This window comes from Gorilla gorilla, chromosome 13 (assembly GCF_029281585.2).
Source record: "Gorilla gorilla gorilla isolate KB3781 chromosome 13, NHGRI_mGorGor1-v2.1_pri, whole genome shotgun sequence".
NCBI lineage: Eukaryota > Metazoa > Chordata > Mammalia > Primates > Hominidae > Gorilla > Gorilla gorilla.
In genome coordinates, this window is record NC_073237.2 from 54,592,140 (window position 1) to 54,614,016 (window position 21,877).

The window sequence follows — 21,877 nt, forward strand, 5'->3', positions numbered from 1 at the left end:
ACCTATGTCTGAGTTAGCTGGGTTTCTCCCTCACTCATCATTCTATACTCTTTAATACTGTGCGTTTGCAAATGTCTTAAAATCTGTTTGGTAAATTCCCACTCGTTGCAATCTTTAGTCAGAATTTACTTAATTATTCACAATCTATAAATTATTCTTTGTTAATATTCTATAGTTTGTTGAGTTCTTCATAATATTTCAGGTAAAATTCTTATGGTGATTGCTTTGAATCTTCCAATTGAGATCATTGTTCTACTTATATGTTACAATTCCATCTTTAAATTGTATATATCACCGTATTTAATTTTTTAATTAAGTGTTGATTTTTTATTTTAATATCTAAAAAATTCAAAAAGTAAGAGTATATTTATTAAAATGTCTCCTTCTCATTCTCCCCCTCCTTACAGATAACTACCACTATTCAATTTTTGTATATTTTTCCAGATGATACACACTTAACTGTTAAATTTTAGAAACTTTACTGAAATTATTATTGGGTTTATGAAAATTATTCATCTGGAAAAGCAAAATACCTGAAATTTTATTTTAAAATATTGCCATAATCATTCATAATTTTTAGAATGATGAAAAATAATTTTAAAAGGTTTTTATATTTATACTCATTTTTACCATTTTCGACACTCTTTATTTCTTTGTATAAATCTAAGTTTATGTCCCATATCATATTCCTCCTGCCTGAAGGACATCCTCTGACATTTCTCATAGTACAAGTGTGCTAGCAATAAATCAGCTTTAGTTTTGTCTGAAAACTATTTTATCCTTATTTAAAAAAATAATATTTTCGCTGAGAATAGAATTATTGGTGTATAGTTTTTCTTTCTTTTAGTACTTGAAAGATGTGACTGAATATTCTTGCTTGTATGATTTCTGATAAGAATTTTGCTGTAATTCTTTTGTTGTTGTCGTTTTCATTCCTGTATAATGTGTTGGCTTTTCTTTTTTTTCTGGCTACCTGAAGGATTTTCTCTTTTGGTTTTCATCAGTGTGACTGAGATGTATCTCAGTGTGTACCTGTACTCTTCGATCTGTGTTTATTTTGTTATTTATTCTGCTTATTGGTTTTTCGAGCTTCTTGGATCTATAGTGTGCTTTCTTTCCTTAATTTTCTAAAATTCTCAGTCATTATATCTATCTGTGCATATATTATATACGTCTATGCATGCATGCGTGCATTTATTCTGTTCTCCATCAGTTCTTTCTGCGGGACTGAAGGACATTCATAATAGGTCATTTGATGGTGTCCCATGCCTCTTAATGCTCTGCTTTTTTATTTATTTTTTAAATTTTACCTTCATTTATTTCCGTGTTTCAGTTACAGTCATTTTTACAAGCATATATTTTATTTTTTTCCTTAGCTAGATGAAGTCTGAGTACTTATGTATCCATTGACGGAATTCTTCAATTCTTGCATTATGTTTTCACTTTTAGCGTTTCCATTTTAATTTTTCTTATAGATTTTATCTCTCTGCTAAAGTTCCCCATCTTTTAATCTATGTTCTCCACCTTTTTTACTAGATTGTCAACAGGTTTCACATAGTTATTTTAAAGCTGTTACCCAGTAAATCTAACATTCAGGTGATCTATGAGTACAGTTCTATTGATTATCTTATCTCTTTTCACTCTTTTTTGTAGGTTTTCTGATTTTGACTGCATCATTCTTACACATTTATATGTTACCAATCACTTTCTCCCACGTGTGTGTGTGTGTGTGTGTGTGTGTATTTTAATTTTGGCTAAGTGGTTGCTCTACAATATCAGCTATCTGATGGACTTAAGAAAAGTTATACTTTGATAGTTCTCTTTGACTTTTTTTCATTGTCTGATTGGAAGCAACAGGTTTTCCCACTTTCCATGTGCTAGATGAAAGCAAAAGCATGTAACTTTTTTTTTTCTGGAAAGGTATGTTAAATATATTTTTTCAAATGCCATATTATGTCAGAAGAAATATTAATTCATTTCAAATTTAAATAGACCTTTAAATGTCTTATTTTTCTATTGCCTCTTCAAACCAGCTTTGGTTGAATTATAACCACAATCAAACCCTAAATTCCCTTCTTTCTTACTTTTATCTTTAAATAACTCAAAGCAAAATAACAATGAGTTCTATTCCTGCTGGATAATTATTAAACATAATAAGAATCATCAAATTGATGCGAATTGATATGTCCTCGTCAGTCGTATTCATGGCAATTTTTATTGCGTTCACTTATAATTTTTAAGCCAAGTTGTTATATCTTAGTATTTTTGAACAAAGGCTTGGAAACCCCTTAAAAGTCACTAATCTCCTTGTTTCATAGTGTTAATGTCTAATTACATGCTACTTATGATAATATGTTTATGAATTTATTTTTTCAACATTAAAAACTTAAACATAGATCTGAGAGTACAAAACTCTATGCTTCGTGCATGCATCTAGGCTCTTTTCCTTCAGAAATATGTTTGAAATCTCACATTATATTTATAAATGTATTAGGGTGCCAATAGGGCCTTGAGGTTAAAGATATATGCCAAAAACTGTTTTACTTTCTCTTTTTATTAAGCCAAGGATGCACTTTTGAGCTTCAAATTGGTAAGTTCTACTTTAGACCTCCCAGTGTCTTATAGTACGTCACAAATAGTAGCAGGGCTGGGAGTCCACCTATCAAGGTCCTGAGCTGACATCACCAAAGTGCAATCTGCAAGCTTCAGAGATTTTGTAAAACTTAACATAATGCTCTTACATTTTTAGGTTGACATCTGAATTTTATATATTGTTTGTTTAGTAGTCATAAATATTCTATTTTGCCAGTGCTATATATTTTTATGTGGTTAAAATATATCTGCAAAAACTTTGTATCTTCAGTATTAGCTATTCAATTTATGGAAAAATATCCTAACTGAACAGCAAAGTTAATCCTTATTGCCAAACCAATCGCCAAATCAAATTTATTGTGAGTAAAGAGTTATTTCATTTTTTTAAAATTTAACTTGTTATTATTTATCACTCCTACAGACATCTCAGGAGTGAACTGTCTAAGAACACAGATAGCTAGCTAGAGAATAAGAACACAGACTTGCCAGTAATAGTTAGTCACCTAGTGGTGACTATTTAGACATAAAAAAAGTAACTTTTTTTTTTTTTTTTTTTTTTTTTTTTTTTGGTGGCAGGGTGTAGTGGCTCACACCTGTAATCTCAGCATTTTGGAAGGTCAAGGCGGGGGATCACCTGAGGTTAGGACTTTGAGACCAGCCTGGCTAACATGGTGAAACCCCATCTCTACTAAAAATACAAAAAATTAGCCAGGTGTGGTGGCGCATACCTGTAATCCCAGCTACTTGGGAGGCTAAGGTGTAAGAATCTCTTGAACTCAGGAGGCAAAGGTTGCAGTGAGCCGAGATCATGCCACTGCAATCCTGCCTGGGTGACAGAGCAAGACTCTGTCTCAAAAAAATAAAAATAAATATAGTTAATCACCTGGATGATGCATAAAAAGTGTATTTGTGGTGACAAAGTATATTTTTTGTTTTTGTTTTTTGTTTTTTCATTCAGAGAATATACTAGACCAAAATTTAAAATGGCTGGGAGTTAAGTTTCTATTTTGTAAACTGGGAGGGGGACCTTTGTGGAAGACAAGTTGGAAAAGAAAAAGCTCACACACTACTGCAGGCATATCAAATTTTAATTTCAGATAAATTACAAATGGATGTATATGGATGTGGGGGATCTGAAAATGTTCCACTTAAAATGAATGGTTCCTATGTTTCATCTGGAATGTCTTCATTGACCTTTTGGAATGTGTGGGCCTCATTTGAAGACTGCTGTTCTAGTTTACTCCAGCTATCCAAAGCTGATAATGACCTGAAGGGAATGCCTTCTACTGCTTTTCAGGTCTAGTTCACTTAACGTTAGTAGCACTAACTTTACTGAGGGATACTGTATGCCAAATAATGCTGTACACGTCACAGAAATCTTATGGATTTGGTCATTTATCAGTATCCCCACTTTAATGCAGTAAACTGAAGTTTAGGCATAACAAGTAATGCAATCAAGGTAACAGAACTAATAAGTGTTAGAATCCAGGTAGATTGACTCCAGAACCTGTGTATCTACAGGCTCTATTGCCTCCTCCCGGAGCCTTTCTTATTATCTTAACAGAGATCTCTTTGTTGGTGGTGGTGTGTATTTTAGTACGTTGATATAATGTAGAGCATTGCATCACAAACTTTAATGCATGTGGGAGTTACATAGAGAATTTTGTTAAAATACGTACTCTGTTTCACAAAGTCTTTGGAAAAGTCTGAGATGCTGAATGCCTAATAAGTTCCAGGTGATGTAGTGCTGCTAGTCCTAGGTCCTCACTCAGAGTGGCTCAACAGTTCTCAATCCTGGAAACACAGCAAAATCGCTTAACGCATTGTCCACTACTGAAATTTGAAGAGAGGTTAAAAGCAACTAAATTTTGAAAGGCTCTCACATGTTATTCAGGATAATAGTGAAAGCAAAGAACCACAGTTAAGTATTTATGTCTGAAACTATACGAAGGGTTGGTTGAAAGAGAGGAGCTAGAGGATTTGTCTTAAACCTTATCTGGGGATCTAGATAAAGAAAAATAAAGGAGTCCATGGATGTGGTAAGACTGAAGTCCATCATGTCAAACCACAGTCTTACTGTGTCTACTGGGCACAGCTGTCAACATAATAATGTGCCCTCTGTAAATGGGAGCGCACATTTACAGAAAGACAGTGCTAATGGGAGAGCGGGTTAGAAAGAAATCCTCAGTTGATTATGATACGACCTTCTCCTGTGTTTAGAAAATCTCAAATTTTGAGCATTTATTGTCCTTGCTTTTTAACTGTATGTAGTATTTGCAGATTCTTCGCCAGTTTTCCTTCTCTCTACCCCTTAATATACTATAAATATCTCAGAAATAAGGCTTATGACATTTTCTCCGCTTTTCCCACTGAATGAAAGAACTCAACAAGTTCTCACTCACTGCATGCTACATTTATTAATTTATTAATTCAGCAAGTATTTACTGTGTCAACAAATATTTCCTATGTCAACCAATAGGTAAGAAGTTAAAGGTATAAGACCCAGTCCCCACCCTCAAAGAGCTCACAGTCTAGGTAGGGTAGAAGAAGGAATAAAATATGCTTGCCATAACTGTGTATGGAAGTGTTTTAAGGAGGTTTTCAAAAGATGTCAGAAGCTTCAGAGAGAAACACTCAGCCTAGGAAATTTATCCGGAAATTAGTGGGGTAATTAGGTCTAGATTCAAAGATTAAGTGGAGGTTTATTTAAATGTTATTTTCAAATAGAGAAAAATATAAAATATCCTTATGCCAGGTGACCTTATTGGCCAGAGCTGTTGATCTGAAGTCAAAGAACTGCTGTGGAAAGGGGGACAAAATACGATATTTTACTGTTAAATGAATTTTATTCTCTGTCCACATGAACCCATGGGCAGTTTCCTTAATAGCAAAGGAGAAAGACTTGGTGCAGACATTTTGGTATCATTTGGTATTAGCCAGCTGTGCATACTTGTATAGAAAAATAAATGTATTTACTTGGTGGTTTTATAATTTAAACATCTGGAGAGTTAAGCAGTTTAAAATCAAACACCGAGGCTATGTAATCGTTACATATGTGTCATAGATCACATACAACAAAACAAATCTCTGATATATAGAACAGTAATTGAGGATGGCTTCTCCATTTTTTCTGCAAGTTAAAGATGTTGAGCAAGCCTAATTCTAGCTGCCTGAAATAAAAGCTGTTTCCATAATATAATTGGAAGCAAATTGTCTCAGGAGTCACAATTTCTAAATTCCTATGATGGGAACAAATCTATTTACAGAACCATCAGAATATGTTTTCTCCCTCTTTTAAAAATATCAAATCAATGTCACTGGTATAGAAAGCTTGTGATCACCTCTCAATTTTTCTTTGGTTCACATAAGCGTCTATTAGAGCACATTTGCACTTACTGGCTAATTAGAAAATTTCTAAAAATAAGATGATTAAAAATACAAATAAAATACAAATAAAAATATAAATGAAAGAAAAAGCCTCCTTACTCTGTGCCAAGTAACATGTTTTCACACCAATATATCCTTTCTTAGCTCAAAGTACTTGCTCCTAAGCTCTAAAATTCCCACAGAAGACACCTTACTTTAGACTCGTCTATCTGTGAGTGCCCCATGTACTTGGTCTTTACAGATATAAAGAGAATGCAGCTTCTTCCTTTCCTAGCGAAGAAAGTTAGTTTTAGAATGCTAAAGTGAGTGAGGAATTAAGGCAATTTTCTGAATAAGTTAGACCAAGTCAATCTCTAGTTGTCATGAAAACATCTACTTTTTATTTTTTTTTTTTTGAGACAAGGTCTCACTCTGTCACCCAGGGTGGAAGGCAATGGCATGATTTCAGCTCACTGAAAACTCTTGTCTCCTGGGTTAAGTAACCCTCCAGCTTCAGCCTTCCAAGTAGCTGGGACGACTGTCACAAGCTACCACACCTGGGTCATTTTTTTTTTTTTTTTTTTTTGAAAGACAAGGTCTCACCACTATGTTGCTTAGGCTAGTCTCAAACTCCTGAGCTCAAGCAATCCTCCCGCTTTGGCCTTTCAAAGTGCTGGGATTACAGGCATGAGCCACTGCGCCCAGCCACATCTGCTAATTTTTAACTTAGTTACTGTTCAAAAAGTTAACCCTGTTGGAGACAGAGAGAGAGAAATGACTATTCCCTTCTGGTAGGAGTGACTAAATTCTAGACTTATTGGAATTTTCTAATTTACTTTCCAATATCAGTTTTTAATGTGTTCCCTCCTTCTCTTTTGGCTAGCTTGCATCATGTCCTGCAAAAGATGTCTATGCCTTAATTTAAGAACCTGTGAATATGCTACCTTACAAAGGCAAAAGGGGCTCTGCAGATGTAATTAATTAAGGATCTTACAATGGGCAAGTACCATGGATTACCCAGGTGGGCAAAATGTAATCAGAAGGATCCTTATAAGAAAGAGGCAGCGGCTCAGAGTTAGTAGTAGGAGATATGAGAAAGGAAGCAAAAGCTAGGAATGATGCCCGTAAGCCACAAGACAAGGCATGCAGGCAGCCTCTAGAAGCTGAAAAAGGTAAGGAAATGGACTGTCCCCTCAGGACCTCCAGAAAGAACCAGCTTTGCTGACACCTTGACTTTAGCATAGTGAGGTTGATATTGGATTTCCAACCTCCAAAACTGTACAATAACAAATTTGTTTTCTTTCAAGCTACTATATTTGTAATGTGCATATAATGTATTATGATAGCAATAAGAAACAAATTCACCTGGACTTTGTACAAATAGGCACTCAAGTAATTTCTATAATATGAAGGGAGTGAATGAATTTAAATTTAGATTGCTAATCCAAAAGAGTAATGTGGGAATAGCAGTAAGTTTCGCCATAGCCTTACTGTCACTGTCATGACAGTTACCGAAACCGAAAAGTCCAAGGGGGTTCTCTAAGTCTCCCAATAATTTTTAAATTGATTCCTCTTGAGAAGAACAAAAATAGGGGCAAGTTTTCACTCTGGAACAGAGGTAAGGAGGAAATGTGCATGTTAAACACTGTATGTTTGCTATTTAATGTGGCAAAAGAAAGTGAGAACACTACTAGAAATGTCAAGATACGCTTGATAATTTTCTCTGTGGGCTATAACAATTCAAAGTCATGTTTCTGACTGTCAATTTCTATGTAACCAGATAAATAGGAATATAGTGTAATTTTTGCATATTGTCAAATGCTGCAACTGTGGCTTGTATTACTGGGAAAAGTGCAATTCATTCAGATGAAGAAAAACTTTTTAAAGTGAAGAACTTAATATATTTTTTTTAAAATTCAATTATTTTATTAATTGATCAATTTTGTTACTAAAGCTGAAGTTCTAATATGTTACCAGCAATGTTTCCAAAGAGAGTTTTATTCATGAAATACTATTTACAAGTTGTGAATTTGTGACCCATCCCAAATATGCCCCGAGAGCATTAAGTAGTTATACAGTTTAAAACTTAAGTACACAAAGAGATTATGGGATAAAGTTACATTTTTTGAAATTATTATATTGTTACATGAGTCATAGATTACTTCTCTCTAAATAAATCATGACAGCAGCTTGGTGGAGCTATTTGCACAGCCACCACCAAACCAGTGCAAAGATCCTTGTCAAAGCACGCTGAATGCTTTTCCTATACAAATACTAAAAAGCAAATTCTCGAATTTTCTTCAGAATCCAACATAAATTAATTGAATCCTATGCCATAATCTAACTCATTAGTTTCTAAGCCTGAATTCCTCAGAGTTGAGAAGTTTTGTTGCTTTTTATAAAAACTTCTTTCTGGAAAATTCAAAATACGAAAGTAGAGTTATACTGCTTTCAAGCTAATTTTAATATAAAATTAAAATAATCTTCTACCTTCAAAATGAACAACTATCAACTCAGGGACATCTAAGTTGCTTCATCTATTATTCTTCCTCCAAATATAGCCAGAGCACTCAACACCTGGTTTCTACTCCAGACCTAGTGAATTTAAATCCATCTGTATTTATTTCAACCTGTTCAGCTGCTTTTGATAACCACTCAGACTGAAGAATTACTACTTAAAAGGAACTTAAATATTACCTGATGTTTTTATTTTTTTAATCAGCTTATTGTTAATCACATGATTGTTTTACCTTTTTATTTAATATTTCTCCTTTTGAATACTGAATTTATAAAAGTTCTTTAGGCAGGGTGACAAATAGAACCAATTAAAAATTTTCTATCTTTGTAGGTTGTTACTTAAGAATTTCAGATATTCTAAATAAAAGCAACTGAGATTCTTGAATAACATTCTGTATTTAAAAGGATATTTCATTAAAAATAACAACAAAGCTGAAAATTTAAATTTAAAATTTAGAACAATAAACGGTCTGTATTTAACTACCAGTTCCTTGGAAAATAAGCACGTTGTCTAAATTAGTGCCATGTTCCAGTGTGACATTCCAGGTTTATTTTTCTCTAAGTCATGGTTTTCTGTGGGCCAGAGCAATGTAGAAACAGTGATACTGATACTCCAGAAGCTCTGCCTTCCCATTTAGCTAAGCCTAGCTACTGAATCTGACCAGGACTCTATTCGGTCAACCAGCGGGACGACTCCTGATGAATGCCCTTTCTTCATGTTCTCTGTAACTACCTAAACAAATGACCGTTTGACAGATCCATACAAATCTTTTGCTAGGATTTTTAGCCTGTCTGCCCTGTGTGGGGGGAGGAGGACAATTTTTTTTCCTACTAGGTGCATACCTGCTGCACTAAGAGCCATGTCTGACTGAAGAAGTGTCCACCCAACCAGATGAGGTAATTCAACCACAAAAGTAATTTTTTTTTTTTTTTTGAGAAGGAGTCTCGCTGTCGCCCAGGCTCTTAGCTCACTGCAAGCTCCGCCTCCCGGGTTCACGCCATTCTCCTGCCTCAGCCTCCCGAGTAGCTGGGACTACAGGTGCCCGCCACCACACCCGGCTAATGTTTTGTACTTTTAGTAGAGATGGGGTTTCACCGTGTTAGCCAGGATGGTCTCGATCTCCTGACCTCGTGATCCGCCCACCTCGGCCTCCCAAAGTGAAGTAATTCTTTTAAAATGCAAACATGTCTGTGACACCTCATGACTAAAACCATTTGCTGGTTTGCTGGTTCCTCATTATCCTTAATAATAAAACCTATAATCCTTAATATGGCCTTATAAATACAAACGGTCTCCTTTTCACCTTAAGGCCCATACAGGTGCCACTGTCCCCATGTACCCATTTTTCTCTAATGTCTACTGAATGACAGTTCTCCAGATGCATCTTGAATCATAAAGGAGTGGACAGAGATAAGAAAGCACAGTGCAGTTAGCAAGCTGGGGAGGCTTAGAAATGCCAGAGGCCAAGAGAAAAATGTATACAAGTTCCTGCATCCCCACTACAGCTTTCTGCAAGCAATAAAACTGGGCTTGGGTGGGAAGACATGTTAATTTTTTAAAAGTTTGAAATCTTTTGCTATTGCAAGGTTGATATTTAATTACAGATTTGACGGGCATTGCCACTTAAAATGACTGTAGGAATTATTTCTATTCAAGGTTGATCAGAGAAGCCATCCAGGGGCAGTAGAAGCAGCAGCCCCAAGCAGCAGATTTAATGAGCCACAAAAGTAAAATGTGAACTTGTTCTTTGATCTCATTCTGTGCTCTGTGTTTACAATATAATGTTCACACTGAATTAGACTGAGAAGTCCTGAAAGTGACTCCTTAAATCTTTTTGCTTCCAAGACTTGAAACTCCATTAAAAGCAGAGGTTGAGTAAGTTGCATTTCTGCATACCTGAGATTTTTAATATGAAATCAATTCCTGTCACATTTGACTACAGTACCCTCTATCTCCTTGATTAAAACCTTTCAAGGGTACCCTATTGGTGGGAGTAGGAAGAAGAGGAAGTTGAGGAGGAAAGAGAGAGTTTAATGAGGCCACAAGATCTTAAAGGACTTGGCCCTTGCTAGTGTTCAGCTTCATCTCCCACTAGACTATCCCTGAGACTGTGCTGCAGCCACCCTAGCCTTTTTCTCTTTCTTCAGATGTGTAATTCTTTGATCGCTAAATCCTATCCTCAGCTCTCATCCTTTCACCTAATTTCTATGTATCCTCAGGTCATAGCTTTGTTATTTCCTCAGTGAGACTTTTATGGACGTGTCACATGCTTTCGTAGGACCAAAGACCGTGACACAATGGTTTTAATTTTACAAGTATTTAAGTAATTATTTGACTATCAACTCTCTCCTACTAAACTAACTGCAGTATCTATGAGGCCAAGATCACATCTCATGAGTTTACCAGCTTATCATGGGGGCCTTGAATAGTTACTGGTCAGTAGTAGTTGCTCAATGAAGAATTCTTAATAACTTATTCAGTTATTAAGTTATCACATCTTTAGTTCTGTGTCTTTGGTTCTTTTTCATTAAGTTTTCTTTCCTTTCTCGTTCTCTAATGCCAAACTGAATTAAGGTTGAGATTAACGGCCTTGTGCTAATTTTTTGTTTGTTTGGTTTTTGTTGTTGTTGTTGTTTCTGTGACCTAGCTTTTTTGTAGGAGTGGAAGAGGAATTTTTCTTTTTGGGAATCCTCAGAATTCATAAAGGAACTGACAACTTGATCAGGAAGACTACCCTTCCCTTCCATTCTCAAAACACACCACATTAGGCAAAGACCCTCTTTTTGGTGCTCTCGGCTTCTCTCCCAAAGTACAGCATTCTCTGGACCACTATGTCAAGATTATTGACTAGTTGCTCTTTACTTTTGCATTTAATTCTTTATAGCTAATTTGAATGGTTATAATTAGATATGCAAATATATTTTCTTGATTATTTTACAGGTGTATTTTTTAATATCTTGCTGTTAAATTTACTCAAAGCATATCTCAAAATATGTTTCTTATAAGACAGTGCAAAATGACGTTTTAGGGGTTGTACTACTGAATGAATCTACTAGAAATGTCATTATCACTTTTAATCAAATCATCTCTGTTCCTCTCCAGCTTCACTGGAAGTTGAAAAATCTGTGGCCTTCAAATGTCCTAGTGTAGCACACTGCATGTGGTTATTACTCAAAATTGTGGCTTCATGGTTTCATTGAAGAATAATAGGTTCCCTTTAAAATGTGATAAATTTTTAATATTCTAAAATAGGATTCTTTTACCTAGTCCAAAATCTTTAAAGTATTGGACCTGTGTACATTTAGTCATTATGATATGCATGAGAGAACATTTTTATCACTGTCTTCTGATCTGAATAGTTTATACAAAAGCTTCTCTAATGTGGATATCAAATTCTAAAATTTTGTGACAAATTTTTCTTAATATGTTTATGTATCATAATATCAGTATATATTGAAAACAAAGCTTCTATCAAGTATACTTGTAAAACCTATTAATTTTTGCTATTTCTCAGGTATGGTATGCTTACAAGGATTTTGAGTTAACAATACTCTTTGATTTACCTTTCAACTTTTTACGCATGTTCAATGTCTATATCAATAGTTCTTAAAGATTTTGAAATAAAAAAGCGAAAGCACATTGCAAACCAAAACTGCCAACCCCATGGGATGCTTAAACTTCTCATTTTCTGTTTCAATCCTAATACAACTTTTAATTCTCTATGACTTCAGGAAAGTCTCTTAAACCCTATGAACCTCATGTTCCTCATCTGAAAAGTGAGATAATATTCATCTTTTATGGTCACTGTAAGGATTGAATGATGTAACATGTAAAATTACCTAGCATACTTTCTAATACATAATTGTTTCTCAATAAATGTTTTCTTCCTTCCCTCTCTCAACCAATGATTCTGCACTATCCTTAATAGACAGGACTTAAAACAGGATGGGAAGAGGCTTACTGTGACTACCCTTCTCTATTTTCCTCTGTTAATGACAACTTGTCATAAATTCTAGTTGTTAAGGGCCTTTATTTCTACAAATTTGTCACTTTATTGCTAATAATGATAATGACAAGAATTGCTAACATTCAGTGTAGTGCATGTAATTCTCACAACTCTGAGGGAGGCACTATTTTTATATCTACAATTTGCTGATGATAAAACTGAGGCAAAGAGTGGCTGAGGCATTGTCTAAGAATGTGCAGATAATAAGGCATGGGTCCCAGGCAGACTGACTACAGAACTTGACTGAAACATTATACTACATGGACTTACCCTGGTGAAGTTCTCAGCCATTGGAGACATGCTGCCTAAGGTCAGATCCTGTCATTGCTATTTCCTATCTGTGATCTGTAGTCCCTAAACTCTCTATTATTCAGATTGCTGCTACTTCTGTCAAATGGGACTAGCATTTGTAAGAATTCACAGAGGCAGTATTTAAAGGGGTTTATTCAATGCCTGCTACAATGGAAATGAGTAAAAGTGAGCTGTTTCTGTTAATGGCTAGAAACAGCCAGTTTTCTTTCTTCTCTTCCTCGAAGCTCTGTCTAAAGCATTTGTAAGTTTTTGTATTTTTAAGTTAATCTTCCTCCTGTCTCCATGATTCCTCAGGAGCAGTTAACACTGACCGAAGGAGTGTACAACTGAAATCTGCCATCATTCAGATGATGGACTTTCCCCCAAATCCACTTCTCCCCATTCATGACTTTTTTCTAAAACAGTTTGCACAGCTCAATGTGACTACAACATATTTAAGTGAATTCAGATAATAAGCAGGGCATATCTTTTTAAAATGATTTGTAATCTTTCTGTGGAGATCCTTATTTTAATAGCTCAGCCTTTTATGGAGAATCATTTGTTATTCACATTGAAACCCCTTAGCTCTACAATGGAAGCAAGAGCTTTTACTGATAAGGTACCTCCTTGCTGCCATAGCACACGCCTACCTTAGAAACAGTTTTAGTAAAATTTACTTTGAAAGAACATATGATGTGTCAAAAGGAAAAATAATCACTAGGTCTATGAACCTAGAAAGTCTGAAGATTTTAGTAAATGTGACTGATTATATGAACTTAGGTGATTGCATAGAATATATATTTTATTGATAAATTAGAAGTTGAGAATCTTTCCTTGTGTTCGAAAAATAGCCTTAGGTCTTTAGTTTTTGTCCAGGTGTGCAAATAGAATTGCCAATTTAGGATGGTCTCCTTTTATCTATCCTTTATTAAAAAACCGAAAGCCGGTAGAGTCGAGGGCATAGTTTCTCTATGTGTAAATACCAAAGTGGAAAACAGCATGCTTCTATGCAGTCCCAAGCCTCTCTCAAAGAAGCAATATAAAAACCTGACTTTTTGTGCTTGCTTTTAGCAGTATACTCAAAAGCAAACAAAAGAGAGCATGCATACATGCATGCAATTATCTGTTGATATGTTAAATCACACAACATGCTCACTAAGGAAAGAGACATGCTAATATGCATAAACAAATAGTGTTCATTGTACACCTACTGTATGTCATGCTGTCCTAGATAATTTTCAAGAGCTCTAAGTTTTAATCTTGACAACGTAGCATAAGTACTGTTACTATTTCATTTAACAATTGTGATATCTGAAGAGTGGAGGGGCTTACAACACTTATCCAACACTTACAGCCAAAATTTAAAAGCAGATGTTTCAACTCACATCTGTGTGGCTCCAGATAATTCTTAGGAAACAAGTATTACATCAGAGGAGAAAAGAAGGAGAGGTAATAGAACAGAAAAATATTGCCTTTCCTTAATAAATACTATTAGAGCCACAATTAACTCCGAATCTCCTTAGCATGGCATGAGGTCGTTTTGAATTGACCTGCTGTCTACATATTCAATCTCATTGTCTAACATTATCTCCTGTCCCCGACAAGTGCTCTAAGCCCATCCTGAGATGCTCCCTTTTCTGCTAATCCGTGACTATTTATCATACCTGCCTCACCAGTCTCCTCCGTTTTGAAAGCCTTCTCCTCTCATTAACACCCAACTCACATATTGTTTCTTCTTAGAAGCCTTGCCTGTTGCTCCTCTTAAATCTATCTGCTCCATCCACTCCAAAGTAAAATTAACAACCACCCCAACCTGAGGTTCCACAGCAGTTTATTTTTCATGATTCTATGGTTCTAGCATTCCCAGAACTAATATTCTTCCAATTTTTAAGGGCAGTTTGAATCTATCTACATTATGAAAAATTTGCTCACTTGGACTCTGTGTGTCGTTGTGTGTGTTTGTGCATCCTCATCTGAAGGTCTGTTGTAATGAACAGACTTAATTTATTACACATTGTTGAAATAAGAGTCCTAATACCAAAATAAAATTATGAATTTTTGTTAGCATCCTATTTTTTCATGAACATATTTTACTTGCAAGTAAGAGAAGAAAAATTAGGACAAAAATAAGTTTATTTCCCTATATTTCAAATGAAGAATTAGTTTAGTTAGATCTTGGAGTACATATTATACTTCCTGGTTTAAACAGAAAGCATACAAATTCCATATTTATCCTCACAAACTAAGCCTTTGTTTATTACATTGTTAAAATGTTTTCACGTTTGAACACTAAGTTATACGCAATGGAGATAAAAATGAATGTATTTTTTTCCTAAAGAAATGTAAATATGATTTAGCCTGCTAACCATAGTTTGAATAGGCTTATAAACTAAACATTTTTAAAAAACTTTATAAACCAAAAAGAAAATCAAACCTGTTGTAAGGTTCTAATGGAAAAGTAGATTTGCCCCACTCCTAACCCACGTCAAGAGGATTTCCTCACGTTTCCACTGAGTCATAATTAAGGTAAAATTTTCTGCTTTTTTCCTGCTAAGGAAACTATTGTCCTATCCTGCTAAGCTTCTTTAGATTTTACTCTGCATCCTTAAAAGTATGTGGAATTATACGGAAAGAAAACATTCTCATTCTCTCAAAACTTTTCTAAGAAATCATGAGCAACATATTTACACCATGACCTGCACCTGTCTTCAAAATACATCATGCATTTTAAAGTAGAGAATGTATTTCTAACAAGCCTGCTATTACATTCTTTCTTGTCCTAGTAGCGGTTAAATATTTGATAGATGATTCCCTCACTCCCAAACTAAATTCAGTATTGACTTGATGATTCTTTTTTCCCCCAATTTGAGAAACCTTCAAATTGAAATAGATATCTTTCTGGTTATATTTCAAAAGCCCATACAGGCATCTGTCTGTCTCTGTCTGTCTCTGTCTGTCTCTGTCTGTCTCTGTCTGTCTCTGTCTGTCTCTGTCTGTCTCTGTCTGTCTCTGTCTGTCTCTGTCTGTCTCTGTCTGTCTCTGTCTCCCTCTGTCTCCGTCTCTGCCTCCATCTCTGCTTCCGTGTCTGCCTCTGCCTCTGTCTGCCTCTGCCTCTGTCTGCCTCTGCCTCTGCCTGGCTCTGCCTCTGCCTGGCTCTGTCTGTGTCTCTCTGACTCATACACATTTTAAATCTCTGATGTGCCATTCATATATATTAATGCATGAAAGAAATGCTCATAAAAATGGAAATGAGGCATAATTTTCCATGGAGCAAGTAGAATCATTTATAAATAAGAACTTCACTTGGACTTCAAACGTTTATGAATCCAAGTGTTTAGTTTCCAATGTTGATGAATCCTCTGACAGCTTTCTAATTATCATTGAGTTAGTGCATGGTACCCTTCAGGAACTAAATTGAAGCCATAAGTTCATCTCTTCATATATCACCTCTGAAGCTTTTAGTTGATAATCGCTTTGTCCTTCTTGGTCTGAACTTGGGGTTTTTATTACCAGAAAGGAAAGGCTCTGTTACATGTTTAAACATCAACTGTCTCTACCTACCCGAATTTTGTTGTTTGACTGCATATTTTATGCTGCCTTTTTTATGACAATAAACTCTATACTTGTGTAAAGTGACGTTGCCACTGTATTTCCTTGATTTATTCGATGATGCTTCCATCTGGTTTCCATTACAATCCAATCATTTTCATTTAAGTAATTAAAACATCCAACATAGAAAATTGGGTAGAAAGCAGAGGTTAATTATAAAGTTATAAAGGAGAAACTATTTACACTTAGAGACATTTCTCTTTTCTCTGTGCCCATAGAATTCCCATTGCTGTTAATGGGACTTACAGGGATCTATTGAGTGCCAAATAGACTTAAAGTGTTAGATGTTAGTAATAGGAAATGAAATTTAGATACATACAATTGTGTTTAATGGAGTCAAGTAAGTTTTTTTCTTTTTTAAATTTGCCTGAATTTGACAAGGATTTTTTAAATCTCGGTATTGTATTATGGATTTATAAAAACATTTTTTAAAATGGAAGAAGACATTAAATCCACCTGATTTACTTTTCTACTAAACTTGTTACTAAAGTCAAATTATCTGGCTGATATAATAAATCTTTTATACATCCCTAGGCTTGTCAGATAACCTTTAAATACTACTTTTACTTTACATAGTGTAACTATATAAAGTACTACTATAATAGTACTACTGTGCTATTACTTTATGGCTATAGCAGACTCCCATTATATTTCTAGTGTTTGATGTAAGTTTATTCATTCTCATTCAGTTGTTTTATTCAAGTTATGGTGCATTACAACTTGAAAATTGTGCTACTATATTTTCTTTTGGGAACAGTCTTTATTGAACTCTTATATTTCTGCTGAGATTCTAAGTCAGATGTATAAATATGAAACTTATTGAATGTGTAGTTTCAGCCAGCAAGAGACATTCAGCTTCATATGAGGTGATAAGATGTAGATATATAAAACAATTAGAGCATAAAACAACCTGTTTATGCAGAATGAAAAGTATAAAAGGTGGATGGATGGACATAGTATTTATGTCTACTGTTAATCGTAACTTTAAGACAACTGAAATAATGTTGGCAGTTGTAGAAAAAAAGGGCAACAGAGTTTACAAAGGCAATTTTCTAAATACTGACTGTGGCTTAATGGCTTAATGTTTGGATGGATTGTGCTTTAAATGTTCTCACACAAGTGAGAACATTTATATAAGGTTCAATATGTTCAACAGATATTCTAATTTTCTTTATAAAGGATTTGTTTAGCTGGATGGATAGAAAATCAAATTGTTTGTTGGTAAATTTTTAATTAACTACTGCCTTTAGCTTCCTTTATTGTGTTTCTCTATAACTTAATTATTGTTTTCTGTTATCACTTTCTCAATTTGGTTATCTTAAAATGAACCTCAAACTTAGCATGCTTTTCTTTCTCCTAGGATAACTTGACCAGTCATAAATTCCTGACATATTTTCTTTCTCCTAGGATAACTTGACCAGTCATAAATTCCTGACATATTTTCTTTCTCCTAGGATAACTTGACCAGTCATAAATTCCTGACATATTTTCTTTCTCCTAGGATAACTTGACCAGTCATAAATTCCTGACATATTTTCTTTCTCCTAGGATAACTTGACCAGTCATAAATTCCTGACATATTTTGATACGTTCAGCCTTCATTGCTTGGTTTGTGATTTTAGAAAGCTTAACAGTATTCTTTTAATCATTAACTTTTTAAATATTTGGTTCTGCTGTCAGAAGCAAGACCCAGGATGTTCTGCAACTTAGGCGAACTAAAATTTGCTTATACTTGTTTCTATGGGATTATTTTCTTCTACCTGATTCTAAGCTATTTTCTATGAAATTCTTTTTTTCCTTATTTTTAAATTGATACATAATAATTGTATATATTGATGGGTCAAATTAGGGTAATTAGCATATTCATCATCTTAAACCTCTATGAAATTGTTTTTAAAAGCACTAGTGGAAATAATACCATGACTAATAAGAGACATAAATGACAATAACTATGTTTTGCATTTTAATGGACTGTGACTTCTAAATTTTATTGTAGTTACATTTTTATAATTGATCATCATGTTTGCCAAGCACCGTATTACAGTGCTGTATTTCATCATCTTATCTGATTGTCAGAGTAAGTGAAGGCATGGAATTGCACTCAGTGTTACCAGCATCCTGCTTCCCACACTCTGTCATAACATTCCCCACACTCTACTGGCAGTCAAGTAATCACTGTAAGGGCAAAAATAATACTTTATTCAGTATTTAACCTCCAAAATGAAGCACACCAATTGCTATATAGCCGGCTCCATGTAATGGTCCTTGAATGAATCTTTACTAATGCTCCTGGGAACTTTCAACCTTGTGGGCAAATGAGCAGACTTTATCATATTAAATTAAAGTTCAAAACAAAAGGTCCGTAGGAAATCATTCTTCTTGTTTGTTCTCAATTTCACTTATTTATTAAAAACCACTGTTTCAGCAAATACATTGCCTATTGTTTCTCAAACAAGGAACAGATGACAAAGGCATGTTGTTTGTGCCTCAACTTCCTTGGTTTTGAAAGTTCCAATTCCAGGTTTTGATAGGGAGTGCACGATACATATAGTAATCCTTATTCTTGAAAGGAGAGAGTATGTATATGCTTGTGAGCTGTATTTATATATACAAATTTTAAATATATGCATATATATGTACATACAAGTGATATCAGTAATTCATTTAACCTAGTTGTAATTCATCTTTGAAAGGAGATATGGTGTCCAGTGATGATGAGCATTTTTTCATGTGTCTGTTGGCTGCATAAATGTCTTCTTTTGAGAAGTGTCTGTTCATATCCTTCACCCACTTGTTGATGGGGTTGTTTGTTTTTTTCTTGTAAATTTGTTTGAGTTCATTGTAGATTCTGGATATTAGCCCTTTGTCAGATGAGTAGATTGCAAAAATTTTCTCCCATTCTGTAGGTTGCCTGTTCACTCTGATGGTAGTTTCTTTTGCTGTGCAGAAGTCCATATTTTATTTCTGTTTTCTTTGTTTTTAATAAATGTTCATGGATATTACATTATATTTAGTTATCATGTGTCTTTAGGGTCCTCTTGGCTGTGACAGTTTCTGACTTTCCTTATTGTTGGTGAGTATTGCTCAGGTATTTTGCAGGATGCCCCTCTGTTAGAATTTGTCTCGTGTTTTTCTCTACATAAGATTAAGATAATTGGTTGTTGGGAGGAAATACCATAGAGGTCAAGTACCATTTTCATCTCATCCCATCAAAAGTACATGCTATCATGCTATCATATTGATATTGGCCTTGATCACCTCGCTGAGGTAGTATATGCCAGGTTTCTCCACTGCTAAGTTAGTCTCCTCCTGTGCCCCCTTTCCATACTTTACTCTTGGAAGCAAGTCCCTACGTAGAGGCCACAGCGCAGGAGTGGAAAGTTACGCTCCACTTTCTTGAGATAGAGTAGCTACATACATTATTTAGAATTATTCTACGTGGGTTGTTTTCCTCATCACCTCTTATTTATTTTGTTATTCAAGCTGTCATAGCTTTGGCCATTGGGAGCTATCCCAGTTGCTCCTGGGCTCCTTTGACACACTTTTTTTTTTTTTTTTTCAAATTTTCATACTCCTTTTTTCATACTACTTTTTTCATTTTTAAAATTTTTTGAATATGTCCTTGCATTCTGCCACTACTGGTTGTTCCAAGTTGTTGCATATTTCCTGCCTCAGACCTAGAGCCAGTCATTTATTTAAGGAGCCCTAATTTCTTTTTATTAGAGAATGTTATTAGAAACCAGTATCAGGGTGCTAGGCATGTTTGTTGCTACTGTCTGCCATTTCTTCTAGGCCCTCTAGGCAGACAGAGCAAAAAATATATGTGCTTAATCATAACCCATGTATAGACATATCTCTCTAAAATATCTCTGTATGTAAACATCTATATATTATGCTAAACATGAGTTCATACCAATGTCTACAACTCTAATCTATCACAACATAAGTTATTCTAGCTTCTTCTCCTTGCTTATCTGAAAAAGCTCACTGCTGGTTCTATCTGCTGTCCATTTATTCAGTTCCATTCCAATATATTCATATAGCAGTATCAGAATTGTTAACCTGTACCCTGTGGAAAACAACTTTATCAACTCAAGTACACTGTTTTTGTGCACCTCCTTTTGCCTCTAGCATTACAGACTTGACTTATTTTCAAAGTTATTTAGGTCAGCACCTTTCTACCTCATTCTCTTCAGTGAGGTTTTTCATATATTTGTAATACAGATAGATTCTCTTGCCGTAGGAAGTTTTTCTAGGATCATCCAACCTGCTAAATTTTTTAAATGTCTATGCATTAAGTTTTACTTTGTGCTGTAAAATTCCATGGGTTTTGACAAATATGTACTGTCATGTGTCCACCATTACAATATCAGTAAAACTTGGAATAATTTTGCTGTTCTAAAAATCCTCTGTGCTTTACCTATTTACCCCTCTTCCTTCCTCTCGAGGCTGTGGAAACAACTGATCATTTTACTATTTCTACAAGTTTTGCCTTTTCTAGAATAACATATAATTGTAATCACAAATATGTCAGCTCTCAATACTGGTTTATTTCACTTAGCCATCAAAGGTGCATTTAAGATTACTGTGGCTTGATAGGCAATTTCTTTATATTGCTGAATAATATTTTATTATATAGATATACTACAATTTGTTTATTCATTCACCTGTTGAACATCCTGGTTGCTTCCAGTTTTGGGAAATTATGAATAAAGCTGCTGTAAACTTTTGCAGGAAGGTTTTGGTGTGAACATAACTTTTAGAAACAACAGGGTTTATACCTAGGAGCAAGATTGTTTGATTTTATGGTAAGACTATGTGTAGTTTTAAGAGCCCATCAAACCGTTTTCTAAAATGGCTGTACCATTTTGTATTCCCACCTATTGCCCTACATTCTCACTAGCATTTGGTATTGTCAGTATTTTTAGTTTTCACCCTTCTAATAGGTATAGTAGTGTCTAATAGGTGTGAGGTTTTATGATATTGAGCATCATTTAATATTTTTGCCATCTGTGTATTTTCTTTGAAGTATCTGTCCAGATACCTTATGCATTTTAAATTGGGTCACTTGTTTCCTTATTGCTGAGTTTTAAAAGTCCTTTGTATATTTTGGATAAAAGTTTTTTGGCAGATATGTGTTTTGTAAATAAATTACCCAACTATTTCTTGTCTGATTCTCTTAACAGTTTGTTTTACACAGCATAAGTCTTTTGTTTTTGTTTGTTTTGTTGCTGTTGTTGTTTTTGAGATGGAGTTTTGCTCTTGTCACCCAGGCTGGAGTACAATGGCACGATCTCGGCTCACTGCAACCTCCGCCTCCTGGGTTCAAGCAATTCTCCTGCCTCAGTCTCCCTAGTAGCTGGTATTACAGGTGTGTGCCACCACACCCAGCTAATTTTTTGTATGTTTAGTAGAGATGGGGTTTCACCATGTTGGTCAGGCTGGTCTTGAACTCCTGACCTCAGGTGATCCACCCACCTCAGCCTCCCAAAGTG

The 21,877-nt window shown here is 34.9% G+C and overlaps 1 protein-coding gene across 41 annotated transcripts in view; it reads left to right on the forward strand.

Moving 5' to 3' along the window:
* The window catches only part of PTPRD (protein tyrosine phosphatase receptor type D), a 2,298,568-nt gene that overhangs the window by 630,250 nt on the left and 1,646,441 nt on the right, over positions 1-21,877 (forward strand). For 2 of the 41 annotated variants that reach the window (XM_063696403.1, XM_063696407.1), the window contains exon 1: positions 12,671-12,792. The exons of the other annotated variants lie outside the window; for them this stretch is intronic. The gene's annotated coding sequence lies outside the window, so the exon portion shown is untranslated. Of the gene's footprint in view, positions 1-12,670; positions 12,793-21,877 lie in introns of those variants that run through there. 41 annotated transcript variants of the gene reach the window in all.